Source organism: Amphiprion ocellaris, chromosome 3 (assembly GCF_022539595.1).
Source record: "Amphiprion ocellaris isolate individual 3 ecotype Okinawa chromosome 3, ASM2253959v1, whole genome shotgun sequence".
In the NCBI taxonomy this organism is placed as follows: Eukaryota; Metazoa; Chordata; class Actinopteri; family Pomacentridae; genus Amphiprion; species Amphiprion ocellaris.
In genome coordinates, this window is record NC_072768.1 from 7,461,553 (window position 1) to 7,476,876 (window position 15,324).

At 37.2% G+C, this 15,324-nt stretch overlaps 1 long non-coding RNA gene across 2 annotated transcripts; it reads left to right on the forward strand.

Moving 5' to 3' along the window:
• The first annotated feature begins 7,307 nt into the window (after positions 1-7,307).
• LOC129348258 (uncharacterized) lies at positions 7,308-9,569 on the forward strand. Of its 2 annotated transcripts, none has more exons than XR_008600755.1 (3): positions 7,308-7,439; positions 7,963-8,121; positions 9,058-9,569. It is a non-coding gene; the product is annotated as an uncharacterized LOC129348258 (long non-coding RNA). The 2 variants fall into 2 exon arrangements; XR_008600756.1 differs by having other exon boundaries at positions 9,065-9,569.
• Positions 9,570-15,324: the final 5,755 nt, after the last annotated feature.

The following is a 15,324-nucleotide window of genomic DNA, read 5'->3' on the forward strand; positions in this document are numbered from 1 at the left end:
GATGACTTGTATGTTGCGAAGACAAAAGGCTGAATCTCTGCTTGCTGCTGACACACAGCGTCTGTGGCTGCTGCTCTGTTATCATTCCTCCTCTCTGCGCCCATGACCTCAGAGCCACATGCAAGCTATTTCTGTTGAGTTGCTTCTGGCTGAAAATGACTTCATGTCTGATTTGCTTGAAACAGAAAAAGCCATGGTGAGGAGGGAGGGCAGTGTTGGCGTGTAAATGGAGAATTTACCGCATTGAAACGGCATGCGTTAACTTATTCTGTAGATTAGTTTGGGTTTGATGCACCAGAGACAAGACTGGAGCACCTCTAATACAACTTGCCCCTTTTTTGGGGGGGAAATCCCTGATGGTTTTCAGTGCATTTGGTCAATGAAGCATTCCAGTTTCACTTCACTTTGTAAAATCACAACAACAAGACAGTTTTCTCTCCACCTGGGCCAATATATAACTATGGGACTTTTTGCAACATAGTTCAGGCCTAAAATCAACATTTCAGGCCTATAACCAAACACCACATGGCATTTTTACAGAAAGATTCTTCTAAATATTATATAAAAAAATTGAGTAAAATTGAAATTTAGTTATTTATAAAGTTATTTATAAAGATATTGTAGTAAACCTGTTGACAATAAATCCACACTTGACTCACACACTACTTTATATTAAATAACTCAGAAAGCCTTGGAGTCTGGCCAGTCTTTTCTTCAGGAGGAAATGACATCATGTGGAGCAGGTCATGTGATCTGGAATTAACACACTTCCTTGAGAGGTGTTTTTGTAATGGGGAACTTAGTTGAAAGTGATTTCTGGGACACAGATACAATTTGTTATTTTTCATATAAAATTTGATATATTGCCAAAAAAGAAACATCTGTCATGATTATCTCAACTTAATAAAATGAACTAATTCAAAACAATTTTGAATTAGTTCATTTTATGATTGTTTAGCTAATTAGAAGGTGGTTGTTATTAAATTGGGATGGTTATTTAGTTGACATTTTAGTGATATCCAGTCATTTTTTTATTAATAAGTAATTGTTTCAATAATAAATAATTATGAAATTTGTAAAAACAAGATGATAATGAACATAAAAAACATTATTTTTTGTTTTTTTTTTTACTTTTAATAAAAATGTATGCAAGATATATCCCATGGACTTCAACAGTCCCCCTATTATATATTGACCCACCTGCAGATTCAGATCCATCCTCTCCTTCCCCCCTCAGTTGTTCTTCTCTCTGGGATGGGAGCGCTGGAGCCAGGTAGGTCTGCAGACATGAGTAATGTGGCTAAGACTGACTCATACACCAAGACATCAGCCGTCAGCGTGGAGCCAGCAATGACACAAGGGTAAGAGCAAACACACACACATATTATACAGTGAATCGACACACAGGCAGACAGACTTGGCGGTGCCGATGATCTGAAACCCAGTCATGCAAGTAGCCTTTTTATCATCACTTTATATAATATGATCATTACTGAGAAACTGGAAATTAATCCATCAGCGATGAGGTCAGACTGCTGTCAGTAAACACGGATCACACATCAGCCTGGAGGGGTGTTTGTGCATCTTTGTCTTATTTTTTAGCATAAATATGTCAACAGTTTCATTATTAGCAGTTCAAAGACAAATGAGTTTAAAGTTCTTTCAGTTGTTTTAATTATGCTGCATGTTTTAGATTAAAAAATACCTATCGATTGTCTTTGCAAAAGTAATATCAATGAAGCTTTGGAATCTAAACACACTTTTAGTTCTATGTATGCACAAAACTGTTCTGTTAAAGCTACAAAACAAGCGTCTCATCTGGTTACTGTGTAATTTATGTAAACACACATATGCACACACTCCTCATTGCATCTATTAAACATTTATTATTCATGCAAGAGTAATGTGAGGTGTCTCCATTTTAATGCCTCTTAATGGCTTTTTGAGTTACCGCTGCCAGCTATGAATAAATCATATCAGTCATGCTGCAGCCAAAGCCTCACTCACCCTGCAGCACTGAGCTCATCTATAGGTATGTTTGCTTTTCACAATATGTCTAATCTTTGTCTGATCAAAAACAAAAAAGCTTTAGAAGGCTTAGAGAAAGAAAAGGCCCGAGGTCCTCTTTTTTTTCTTTCAACAATGTGTAATTTGTGCTCTGCTGCTGCTGCTGCAAAAAGGTCTACTGTGGGTGATTTCTCAGTAAAATTGCTATTACAGTTAAATCATTAGAATGTGTTCTCATCACAACAAATCAAATCATATGTTCTGCTGTGATCAGAACTGATATTGTGAAGACACTTTTCAAGCAGGGGAACCATTGACTGTATGTAAAAATGGATGAATTCTCCATGACATCACCCATGAATTTCCTGATTAGTGGTTTAGAAGTTGGGTGTGGTTGCTCTGTTCATCGCCACCTTGGCAGTACCAGACTCCACCTAAGTCCTGGCTAATCCTAAAATGAGCAAAGAGGTTGATTGTGAGTGGAGCGGATGTAGCCCATGCAAATGAGCCCATAACTATGCAGAACTTTAAGACTTAATACAATTTAAATGGGTGAGTTATATAAAACTGTCTCCATTACGGCTGTCATTAGTGAGGAAATTAGCTGTTTCGACCAAAACTGTTTTAGTAGCAGGCTGTAAACATGTTTACTTCAGCTCTGAAGTTGGGCATTTTAACATGATGGTCAATGGGGATTGAATCGCTTTTGGAGTCAGCCTCAAGTGGCCACTGGAGGAACTGCAGTTATTGGCACTTTCAGATAATAAACGAAAGGCGACAGTGCAATGCAACCCGCTACAATATCCACACAACAATATGTCCCTTTGTGAGGCTTACAATGCTGAATTTTTGCTGAGTGTCTCACTGTTATTTAAGACAAAAAGACAAAGCAGTAAAAGCACAGGTATAAACAATAACAGGTATAAACAATAACAGGTATAAACAGCTTTAACACTCTTTCATTAAGCCACTGCAAAGCTGCAACTGTACTTAAAGGTGTAATTTTTTGTCTTCTTCCTTTTTACAGGAAGTTAATCAACAGTTTCTATCAGTCTCACCTACAATTGAACTTAACAAACTTGACAATAATAGCATTAAATAAAGGGCTGGTGGATTGCGTTACACTTGATAGTTGTTGTTTTTATTGCATCCACTGACTGTATCTCCCAGTTTAGACGGGGGAAACTGACACAGATCTCTCTCTCGTGCACGGCGCTGGCTGGGATGATGTGGAATGGGAACATATCGACCCCCTGGATGGCTCGGTATCGACGAGTGGATGGATTTCAGGAAGTGACCTTGGCTAACTCAGACGAGCACCTGACCAGAGCCCGGCTCATTTTCCCACAGAGCACATCTCTGGCACCAACCGCCTCTCTCTGAAATCACACTGCGGGTTGTGTGCCTGCGAGAGGTAAACACCGTTCGCTGCACTGAGCTGAGGTCACTGCAGACTGTGGTCGTCCTGAAATGTTGTCATGGATTTAGTAATGGGAGTGTGTCAGCTGTGGGTGTCAAAAACAATTCATAGAGAGGATTTGAGAGTGGATTATAGTTCTTAGTTGCTCATGAGTAAAGCAATGACTAGCATGAGTATTCAACTTAGTAAACAGATTCAAAGTCAGGCCTTTTCACAGTTATTTTGCCTTGATAAAAGCCAAACTGTGCCACTTCATGTGCATTATTCCATTTTAATTTGTTGAGGAATATTCAAAAATTGAATACTGCCTCTGTCTCAATTACCTGAAGGTGAATTGAATTTTGCATTCTTCATTCCAAAAACAGTGCTCCCACTCTTCTAGATAATCCCCCAGAATGCACTTTGAGAAGACTTTGGGGGACTATTCCTTCAGCAGGAAGAAGTTTGGATGAAAACTACTCAGAAAACGTGACTTATCCAGAGAAAGAGGAGTGTTTTTGTTCAGAGATCACGCTTCTGGTATTTCTTTTAATTAACTTTCAAATCCTGTGAGCGTCACAAACAAAACCCCATTAACTTCCATTGTTTTGGAGGTGGAGACTGGAGACTAAACAGACGCTGTGAAAAGAATTTGTCAAGCAAAGCAAATCAAAGTTGTGAAGCTACAACAAAATACAAAAAATAATGCAGATATATTTTAATAATGGGTTAAAAGCTGCAGTAGGCACAATTTATTTGGCATCCATGTGCAAAATCTCCATATTAACCTTTTGATATGATGTAATACAAGTGGTTTGGGGGTAAACTAGACATATGCACCTTTTTAAGGCTTTCTAAAGTCTAACCTATACCTGAAAAAACAGCCAATCACAGGGATTTTCACCCAAGAAAGTCGACAGGAGGTAAAGAATGTGGTGATGGAATAAACACAGTGGGGCTTGAATCTTGTCAAGACATAAGTCAGTGTTGACTTTTAGCTTGGCTGTTTTTGCACTTAAGGAGCTTGTCTGGGGAGAGTTTTGTAAGAGAGGGAGGAGGTGCAGGAAGATGGTTGTATTTTCTGTAAATTCTACATTCATTCAGCCTCTTCACATTTTGGCCTATTGCTTTAGGTTTGATTATTTTAAGATTTTCCTTTCTGTTTAAAGGCCTGTGGATACTCAATAAACCAACATTTTACTCATTGTTTCTGAGTCACTGTCCCTATAAAGAATATTTGGCAGCACGGTGGTGCAGTGGTCACAACCAGAAGGTTCTGGGTTCAAATCTGCTGGGGATTTTATGTGTGAAATTTGAAAATTCTCTCCAACTTTAATCAATCTGTTGCATATATGTTTTCTTACTTTTAATGTATTTTTACTAGGTTTTTAATGCACTCTCATGTGCAATAAATCAAAGCGCAATTCATTTGTGTATATATTCTTAAATGTTATGTTGTTCCTATCCTTGTGTGTATTTTTTCTTATTTATATTGTGTATATATATATATATATATATATATATAAATATATATATATATATATATATATCTTATGTCTTTATAGATGTGTTCTTTCTTACTGTCTCTTCGCTGCTGTACCGTATGTTTTACTGTCCACGCCTTTAACGCTGACTTTTAAGCCAGTACTACCAACAAAATTTTGTTATGTGACTGGTGAAAACTAATTGCATAATGACAATAAAGATTCTTGACTGTGACTGGTTGGTTACCTGGTGAATGTAGATTACCTGTCGGTGTGAGCAGCATGGTTGTTCGTCCCTCTGAATTGGCCCCGTGATAGACTGAGATAGGCTCCATGCTTCATGACTGTCCACAGAATAAAGCATATATAGCCAATACACCTGTAATAATACCATGTAACAGCGTAACTTTATTTTTTATAGGTCTATCTTACATTTTACAAAATGTTGATTATTCTGTACGCTGCTGGACCTGGGTACAAATTTGTTCTCTCTTGTTTTTAACGTGTTTGAAGGACAGTAAATTGAACAATAAATGGATGGATGTTAATGTATGTTATTCTTTACTCATATGGGAGTGTTGATAAGGAGTTCTGCTTCAGTAAATAGATTTAAAATGAAGAAAATGCATGTTTCAGATCAGTAGAATTGGTGCATCTTTAAAAGGAGCTCTTACTGGTAACAGTTCTTTTTGTCCTTGATTGAATAACAACTCCTTCCGCAGATCCTGGACCAGCTGCTTCCTCCATTAATTACCCCACAACTGCATCAGAAATAACGGTAGACACCAGTCAGGTGTCAACAAGCATCCCATAGCGCCCCTGCGTGGACATTAATGACATTACATCGCTTTTAAACATGCCTACCCGCTCCCTGTCAATCATCGCTTTAACTCCGCCCCCGCAGTGATTTTATTGGTTGATAGCATGGCGCTGGCGCGTCAATGAGCCAATCATGTGTCTCTGCCTCCTGTTAACAGGGCTCCTGTTCTGGATGTCCCCTCTGTCGCCTGTGATTCTGTTATTTATAGCTGCTGGAGGATGCACGGAGCAGAGAAGGAGGAGGTATGGAAGGAGACAGACAGAGGAGGAGGAGGCTGATGATGATGATGATGATGATGACGATGATGATAATGATGATGATGGGGCTATACGTCTTGATCTAATGATCTCTCAGACAGATAGAGGAGAGGAGGCCAGTCATTTTGTCAGGGCAGAGTACATATTGATCCAATGATCTTCTCAAACTGCATGTGTTTGATTGATGCTTCTGTTAAAGAGGAAAATGGAGGCTAAGGAGAGGAGGGAATGGAAAAAAGGGGGGTTATTTCTATTAAAAGCTGGATCTACGGCAGGGCAAGGGTTGTGGTTCAGGCTGGAGAATGATGAGCTTTGTGATTAAACATGTTTCTGCCCAAATCAAATTTTCAAAATGGCAAATGATAAAATCCAACAAAGATGACAATATCTTGTACAAACTTAGTGATGTAGCTGAGAAGTGCTTTTATTATTGATGAAACAGTAAGTCATGCTTCCAAGTCATCCCTTCAAAAATAAAACAAAACATTTTATACAAGATAAAGATATGAAATCACAAAAAAATAGCAGAAAATGCAAATCGCAGCCTCCCAGTGCAAAGGGTCAAACAATAATTCAGTTTTCCATTATATATAACAGAGAATCACACACTTAAAATTCACTGAAACAGCACTGTTTTACAATTTTGTTCCATAAATGACTTAAATAGAGAAAAAATATACAAGCTAAAGGTATAAAATGACAGAAAACAGCAGAAAGTGCTCATCACAAGTGCAAAGAGTCAAACAGTAATTCAATTTTCCATTATATATAACAGAGAATAACATCAAACACTCACTGAAATCAGCACTGTTTTGCAGTTGCTCCATAAATGACTTCAACTATAAGGACTTAATTAACACTATTTCTTTATATACAGACTGGCTGATGGAGTGGCATGAAACCAGTGAAACCAGTGCGGCAAAGCAAGTTTAATTTTGCATTCTGATTGTATCAATTGTGCATAGCGTGCCATAACATTAGAACTGCATTACAACATTAGAAATATTGTAAAAATCAGGAACATCCTGTCTCACAGTGATGCAGAAAAACTAGTCCATGCATTTGTTTCTTCCAGGCTTGATTATTGTAATTCCTTATTATCAGGTTGTCCCAAAAGCTCTCTGAAACATCTACAGCTGATCCAAAACGCTGTAGCCAGAATACTGACGGGAGTTAGCAAGAGAGATCATATTTCTCCTATACTGGTTTCTCTTCATTGGCTTCCTGTGAAATCTAGAATAGAATTTAAAATCCTTCTCCTAACTCTGAACTAGATATGAATGAATAGATAGGACACGCCCCTTTGAGCTGCGTGCTACTGCGAGGCTAAGCTAGTGGGGGAAAGTTTCAGTGCATTCCATTGATGTAGACGGCGTGAAAACGGAAACAAGTATGCCGTCTCACTGTGCTGCTTACAATTACACACTACGTCGTACGATTGAGACAAGGAAACTTGGAATGACTTTTCATAGGTAAGAATAGTTTTTGGCTCTTTTTTCATTATGAAATCTTGTTGAGAGCTTCCAGTCTATGAGAGCTAACTAGTTAGCCACTAGCAAAACGGGCGAGCTAGCAGCTTGACAACCAAATACCAGACGATTAATAGTAGCTGTAGTATAGTAGTACAAGCAGTAGTAGTAATACTAAAAGTACAAGCAGCAGTAGTAGTATAAACAGCTGTTAGAGTCGTAGAAGTAGTATCAGCATTTGTAATAGTACAGTAGTTATAAAGCCTAACTCATGTATATCCAGATTACCATCTATGTTCTTCCTCCAAACCCATTTTATGATTGGGATTACAGGCAGTTCTTTAGGACTGCTCTCAAATAATTCAAATGTTACTAAACAAGGTTATACTTATCAAATTAAATAGCTCTGGTCTCCAGTATATTGGCGAGTTCGGTTCTTTGTACTTAGTTTATTAGCATGATTTCTTTTTAATATGTTGTGTACAGACTTATTTACTTGTCTGTCTACTTTTCTTACTCCATGTAGGTTTCCCAGAGACTATGGGTTGAGGAGGAATTGGAAGTTTGTCGGCTTAGACCTGGTGTCATTCCATCAGTGTTTAACTTCCCGGCTCATCTTGGAAGAGTACGTGCCAGAAAGACCACGACCAAGCAGCCTTGAGATCTTAGGCAGCGTCTCCCTGAGGTGGGTGTCGACGGTGTTCACAGTCAGGTCTGTGGTAATCCTGTCAAAAAACAAAACAGAAAAAAATGTAGATTATAAATCAACATGTAACCAAAGCACTCTGTGTATAACGCCATAGTATAGGATGTAGTTCAGAAAATGTCAAAGTATAGTATGCTTTACTCAAGAATAACATAGTATGGCCTGTAGTTCATAGTACAGCATGTTGGCAAGAAAAAAAAAAACAAAACATAGATTATTATGTGGTTCAAAAAGCGCAAAATGATAGGATGTTGCCTAAAATTGTCATGTATGATATGTGGTTCAAAAAATGTCATAGTGCAGTATATTGTCAAAATAGTATGTAATTCAAGAAAACAGAGTATAATATGTCATCTAAAAAATGCCATAGAATAACAATTTCATTGCACAAGTAAAAGTGTAGTAACTTTTAAAACTGTTCAAATTCTTATATGTTGCTAAAAAACAAAAAAAAACTAAAACAAAAAAAAGTCACAGTAATATGTCAATTTTAAAAGCCTATAGTATAGCGTGTTGCCCAACAAACATCATAGTATAGCATGTCGCTTGTCGCTCTAAAAACGTCACAGTATAGCCTTTAGTCCACAGCTGTCAGTAGTTGAGGAGCAACACAAAAACAGTCCAAACACTGGTTTCCAGAGGGTTTGATGAGAATTTATTTGAAAGAGTGAGTTTACAACAACACAACATGTGAGGAGGTTAAAAGCAAATGGGTGTTAGTAAAATAAAAATAAATCAACAGAACTAAAAGTGAACTTCATGTTGACATTGATGGGCATTCCAACCAGGAACAAAGTAAAAGATAATCAATACGAAAAAAACTCTTCCTGTTCACCACTTCAAGCCCAAAAACACACCGCAGTAGCAGCCTAAACTGAAACTACCAATGGCTTCCCTGTTTTCCTTTGTGAACAGTTCAAAGGTCCCTCTCTATCTCCCCACACATCCACCAACCACTGGAACACATCTCCAAAGTTCTGCTGGGCCAGCTTAGCTTCCCCTCAGAAGAAGTGCTGCCACCTGACAGATGAAGGAGCCTTTTGAGAGGCAGCTGGCATCGTGACTGGACTGTACTTTGGTCTGTTCCAATCCAGCTTCAGCTCCAGAGACGGCAGGCGGGACGAGTCAACGGAGGCCGGGTGGACGAAGGCATGCAGCTGAGTACAATCCAGAAAACAACTGAGGAGGAGTGCAGTGGCCCAGGGCCAGAACAACCAGAGTAGCATCGTATGTCTCCTAGAAAACATCATAGTATAGCCTTTGGTATGAAAAAACACCATCATATACATCGTATATTGTACAAATAACAAGTCAAAGGAAAGAGACATACATTGTAGAATTGTAGTAATTTTGGGCTGACTGATTTACTGATTATCAGTATTTTATTTTTTACTGATTTACGGTAATAAATACATTTAAAAATGGCACTACTTTGGCTCTGAACCTTTATCTACCTGTGGTCGCTCTGTCTTCTGGAGTGATTTGATTGGTTATACGTCACGAATAAAACTCCTTTAACTTAACATCTGTAAACAAAACAAAAACGTATCAACAAAGTTTTCTGTTAGAGTTTGTGTTCTTCAAAGTTTAACTCCAAGATTTTAAATACTTTCATTTACTGCAAATGAATATCTACTCCAAATGTCTCACTAATAATCATTATCAGCCTTAAAAACCCACAAAACACCCCTCTATACTCGACCACACTTAGTACAGTCCGGTTACCCCTTCTATAAATCTGCTTGGAATCATCCACTTCCTGTTTGTCAAAGTGGCCTTCTACCTGGACAGGTTTTGTTGGAGCTCATGCAACAAACATTTTGGGTAACTGCACTTTAATATGGATGGATGATACTGAATTAGAGTCTGTTTTAATGAGACTGAGTTAAGATGTGTAGCTCTGTCATTAAATAGTAAATTATTTCTTAGAATTCACAGAGAAAAGTCTGAAATGTTTGCTTGGTTCGTGTCCCATATGTACTTTGGCTCAGCTAAAGCTAACTCTCTCCAACTTCTGGATCTCTTGAGTTGCTTGTTGTTAAAATATCTTGCTAGAGGTGCTGAAGCTCAGAACGTCTGAAACGTTTGTTCAAAATAAGCTCATTCTCAAGTCTTATCTAAACTGTCCTCTTTAGTTTGAACTTTCCCTAAACGTAGGAGTTAATGACAGAGCAGCACATCCAGACTCAGTCTCATTTATGTAGAGATTAAACTTCAGTGTCATTCATTGATGTTATAATGCAGTTTTTCAAATGTTTGTTGCACATGCTCCCGACCAAACCAGTTCAGGTGGAAGACGATGTGAAGAGAAAGCTCCAGAGGATGAATATCACACATTTACGTTGGAAATAAATGTTCTTTAATTAGACATTGTAATGCAAAAGTTGGATTTCCCTTTAATGATGTTCAAATCTTTGTTGAGTGTTTTGTTGATGTTGGTTTCTAAATGTTTTCTGACACTCGGCCCCAAAGATTAAAACCTTCGACGGCTCACAAGCTGCAACAATTCACACATTATCAACTATCTTTCTGACTAAACTAAGATAAAAAGTGAAAACTGCCTGATTCCTGCATCATGAATGTAAATCTTTTTGGTTTTTATGACAGTAAACTGAATATATTTGGGTTTGACATTTTATAAACCAAAACAAGAACTGAATTACTGGAGAAAACAATCAACAGATTAATGGACAAAGAAAATGTGTTTTCCAGCATATATGGCTGAATTACTCCAACATTACAAGATACATACAATTTGAATTCAATTTTATTTATATAATGCCAGTTACAGGTCAAATTGTCTCAAGACGCTTTATTTTTATATTTTTTTTGTCATTTAAAATATGACAAAGTAAGAAATTTAAACCTCTTGACTAATCCAATTTATTATTTGTTTTTTAAGAGATTAATCGACAACTAAAATAACTTTCTCCACTAAAACTAATAAGCATGGGGTCAAATAGAAGGAAGAGTTTTAAATACTGCAGTCCCACGCTGAGAATAAAGTTTGTCAGCAAAAACTAAATCTGCTGATGGATTCCATTAAAGTCCTAATAAATGATAATAAAGTGTGATACTGAAGGTTTGTGGTGCTAAAAATGTCCAAGTAAAGATATCAATTTGAACATCTGAATGGAGGTTGATAAAAGTTGACCTCCCTTCATTTCTCTGGAGTCGACTCCATGGATTTTATGGATAGTGGTTAAAGACCTGCTCTTCTAGTCGTCTTCCTTCTAGTCGCTGTAAAAAGTCAGTCCATCCTGGCCGACTTCAACACCTCTTCATGACAACTTGTTCTGCCTCCGACCTCGTGGAAACTCCAGAAACTTGGAAAAACCTGTGGAGACTCGAAGAACTCGTGGAGACTCGAAGAACTCGTCGGGCGGGGGAAGGTGTGGTGGGGAGGTGGGGGAGTAGGGGGGGAGGCCGCCACCCATCTCCCCGCCTCCTCCCCGCCCTGACTCCACCCAGACTCCGCCTTGGCTCTGCCCATGTGGTCACTTGAGGAACTACGATGCCAAAGGGACGACGAAATCATTTCTTTTCATCTGATCTGTAGCTCAGTGAGTTAAGGATTTACCTATGGAGCTGCAGGTCGCTGGTTCAAGACCAGACACTTCTTAAATTTTATCAAAATCTTGACAAAGACAAACAAAGAAAAGGGCCAGTGGCGGGTCTTGAACCTGCGACCTTCCACTTGGTAGTCCTCTTCTTATCCCCCTGAGCTATCCACTCAGATACAAATTTATCTTTTTTTTGCACATTTATCATCTATTTTTTGTCATTTCCGAGTTTTTTTTTAACTCGAGTCTCGACTCGACCGTTTTTCTCAGGAGGTTGGACTTCAGCCTTTGTGCTGGAGGGTTGAACCCTCAGTTCCAAGACTTTCCAAAGCCTCCACACCTCCCGAGTCCTCAGGACCTGTGCTTTCAGACAGTCTGAGGGCTGAAATTTTCTAAGTCCCACAGTAGTTCTCTGTTAGTTTGAACTTTCAGACAGCCCAAGTACTGATATCTTCTAAGTTCCTGAGTAGTTCTCTGTTAGTTTGAACCTTCAGACAGTCTCAGGGCTGAAGTTGTAAGTTTCTCAGTACTTCTCTGTTAGTTTGAACCTTTAGACAGTCTGAGGGCTGAAGTTTTAAAAGTTCTTGAGTAGTTCTCTGTTAGTTTGAACCTTCAGACTGTCTGAGGGCTGAAGTTTTAAAAGTTTCTCAGTACTTCTCTGTTAGTTTGAACCTTCAGATACTCTGAGGACTGAAGTTTTAAAAGGTTCTCAGTACTTCTCTGTTAGTTTGAACCTTTAGACAGTCTGAGGGCTGAAGTTTCAAAAGTTCTTGAGTAGTTCTCTGTTAGTTTGAACCTTCAGACAGTCTGAGGGCTGAAGTTTTAAAAGTTTCTCAGTACTTCTCTGTTAGTTTGAACCTTCAGATACTCTGAGGACTGAAGTTTTAAAAGTTTCTCAGTACTTCTCTGTTAGTTTGAACTTTATGGTTAACAGAAGCCTTAAAACTTGTGACCATGAGTCTTGATTTCACATTTACACCATCCATCTGAGTTCCTCTCAGACCGTCACCTGTGGGTTTTTTAGAAATCCTCAACAAACTTTGATTCTCTTCACTGAACAGTAAAGTTTGTGGAGATCAGAAGGTAACATTAGTTTGATCAATGCTTTCAACTACTAGTAGACTTTATCTGGAAAGCAGTTTTCTGAAATGAGTTCTTAGTAAATCTGTCCACAATCAAACCAAGAACATAGAAAGAGGAAATGTTTGAAGAAACAACTTGATGTTTTCATTTCAGACTAGAAAACGCTTTAAGCCTTTATCTGTTTTTGCTCTTTTTGATCGTTTTATTGTCTCTTCTGTTTAATTTGATCTTCTAAAGTCTAACTGGTGTCTTTTCAAATGTTTTGTCTTTAGTTTGATTCTTCTTAAACGTTTAGTTTTGCTCTTTTCTCACCTTTTATTCTTTTCTAATGTCTGATTTGATTTCCAAATGTTTTGTCTTTTTAATGTTTAATTGTTTTTTCAAATTTTTTATCGGCTTGTTTGAGTTTTCTTTCCTTTCCCAATATTTAATGTTTCGATTAAATCTTTACGGTTTTTCTTTTTAAATGTTTTACCACCTTTTATTGTTTAATTTTCTTTTTAAATGCTTCATTGTATTTTCTGTTTAATTCCTATTTGAAGTTTTGTTGTCTTTAAGATGTAATTTTCTAATTAAACCTTTAATTTTTTAATTAAATGTTTTGTCTTTTTAAAGGCTTAATGATCTAATTAAATGTTTTGCATTATTTGAAATGTTTAATATTCTTCTTGTTGAATTGTATTTTTTAAATGTTTAATTATTAAAAATATTTTATCTGTAATTTTTAATAGTTGTATTTTAAAAATTTTGTTTAATTTCATAATGACATGTATTGTATCTTGTTGAATTATCTCATTCGATATTTTGTCTGTTTAATTGTTAAACATTAAATACAATTAAATGATATTAAACAGACAAAATATCGAATGAGATAATTCAACAAGATACAATACATGTCATTATGAAATTAAACAAAATTTTTAAAATACAACTATTAAATATTACAGATAAAATATTTTCCATAATTAAACATTTAAAAAATACAATTCAACAAGAAGAATATTAAACATTTAAAAAAATGCAAAACATTTAATTAGATCATTAAGCCTTTAAAAAGACAAAACATTTAATTAAAAAATTAAATGTTTAATTAGAAAATTACATCTTAAATTTTTAAAATCTTTTTAATAAAACTTTTTAAAAGTTTTATTGTATTATTTTTTTTCCCCTTTGATTTAATTGCTTTTTGTTATGTAGTTTATTTCTTTAATCTTCTTTTTCTGTCAAGATTTTAACCCCAACCTTAAAAATGAAATAAACCCTTAAATCACAATGAAAATACTTCTGTTGTCACAATCATGAGTTAGTCAATTGTTCAGTTTATCAATTCAACTTTATTTGTTTAGCACCTTTTACACAGATGACAAAACTAAAGAAGCAAAGAGAAAAAACTATGCTAAAACTATGATTAAAACTCAAAAAGATTTAACATGGTAATAAAATACGTTGTGTCCAGGGGATGGAGGGAGTTTATTGAAGTCTTCTTGGGCTCACATGGTAAGTCATTTAAAATATAAACTTGATATTCAGTCTAAGGAAACTGCAGAGCAACAGAAAAACCAACAATATCTCCCGTTTTCTCCTTTAATGAGTCGACTCTTCTTGTGCTTTCAGACCAAAGAACTACAGACACTTCACAACCTGCTCAAACTCTTGGTACAGGACCTCACCACACGGGTCAAGAAGGTTTCCATCTCATTTCTACTCTGAAGATCACCTTCTCCTGCTCAAACTGCTGACAAATGTTTCTGCTGCTCTAAAGTCTGGTCTCCAGAACTTCCTAAAAACTCTCAAAGTCTCTTCTGCTGCAGATTGCTTTGTAGAACTGTTACAGAAAACCTCACTAAACCACATGGAGGGGCCTCAAGATAGTCGTCCAAATGAAACCATACAATAACCAAACTAGTACAACCCAAACACTAAAGTCTCCTGCAGCCTACCAGAGAACCTCTGAGAACAGAGAATCAGGACAGGAACTCTTACCTTCTGGACAACCAACGTTGGTTGACAAACAAGAATACAGAATGTGTCTGACCAAAAACCTCTGAAGACTCACTACAGCCAAGATAAAGACACAACTCAGCTGCACCAAATCCACTAATCACTGCACACATTAGCACCATGTGCTAACTGTGGCTACAGAACCTCATTTACCAAGACAACTATCCAGTACAAAGCCCTAAAACACACCAAGAAACACATTAAAGACGATTTTACTGCTGGAAGCTGCAAGCCAACGCCTAAAGCAACGGAGCCAAACCAGGTTCAGTGGTGAAGAGAAACAGAGGAAATGTTTGTCTGCAGCTAACTAAAGCAGGAAGACACTGAGCTGCTCAGGTGTTCCTGATAACACTGAGCTGCTCAGGTGTTCCTGATAACACTGAGCAGCCACCTGGACAGCCAATAGGAACACAGCTTACAGGAAGTCCGGAGGGCTGGGTTCGTGAAGGAAATTTAATTTAAAGTTGAAGCAGAAAGTTAACAAAGAAAGTTGAAAACCACCTTCTGATACCTGAAATCTCTGAGTTTTCACACA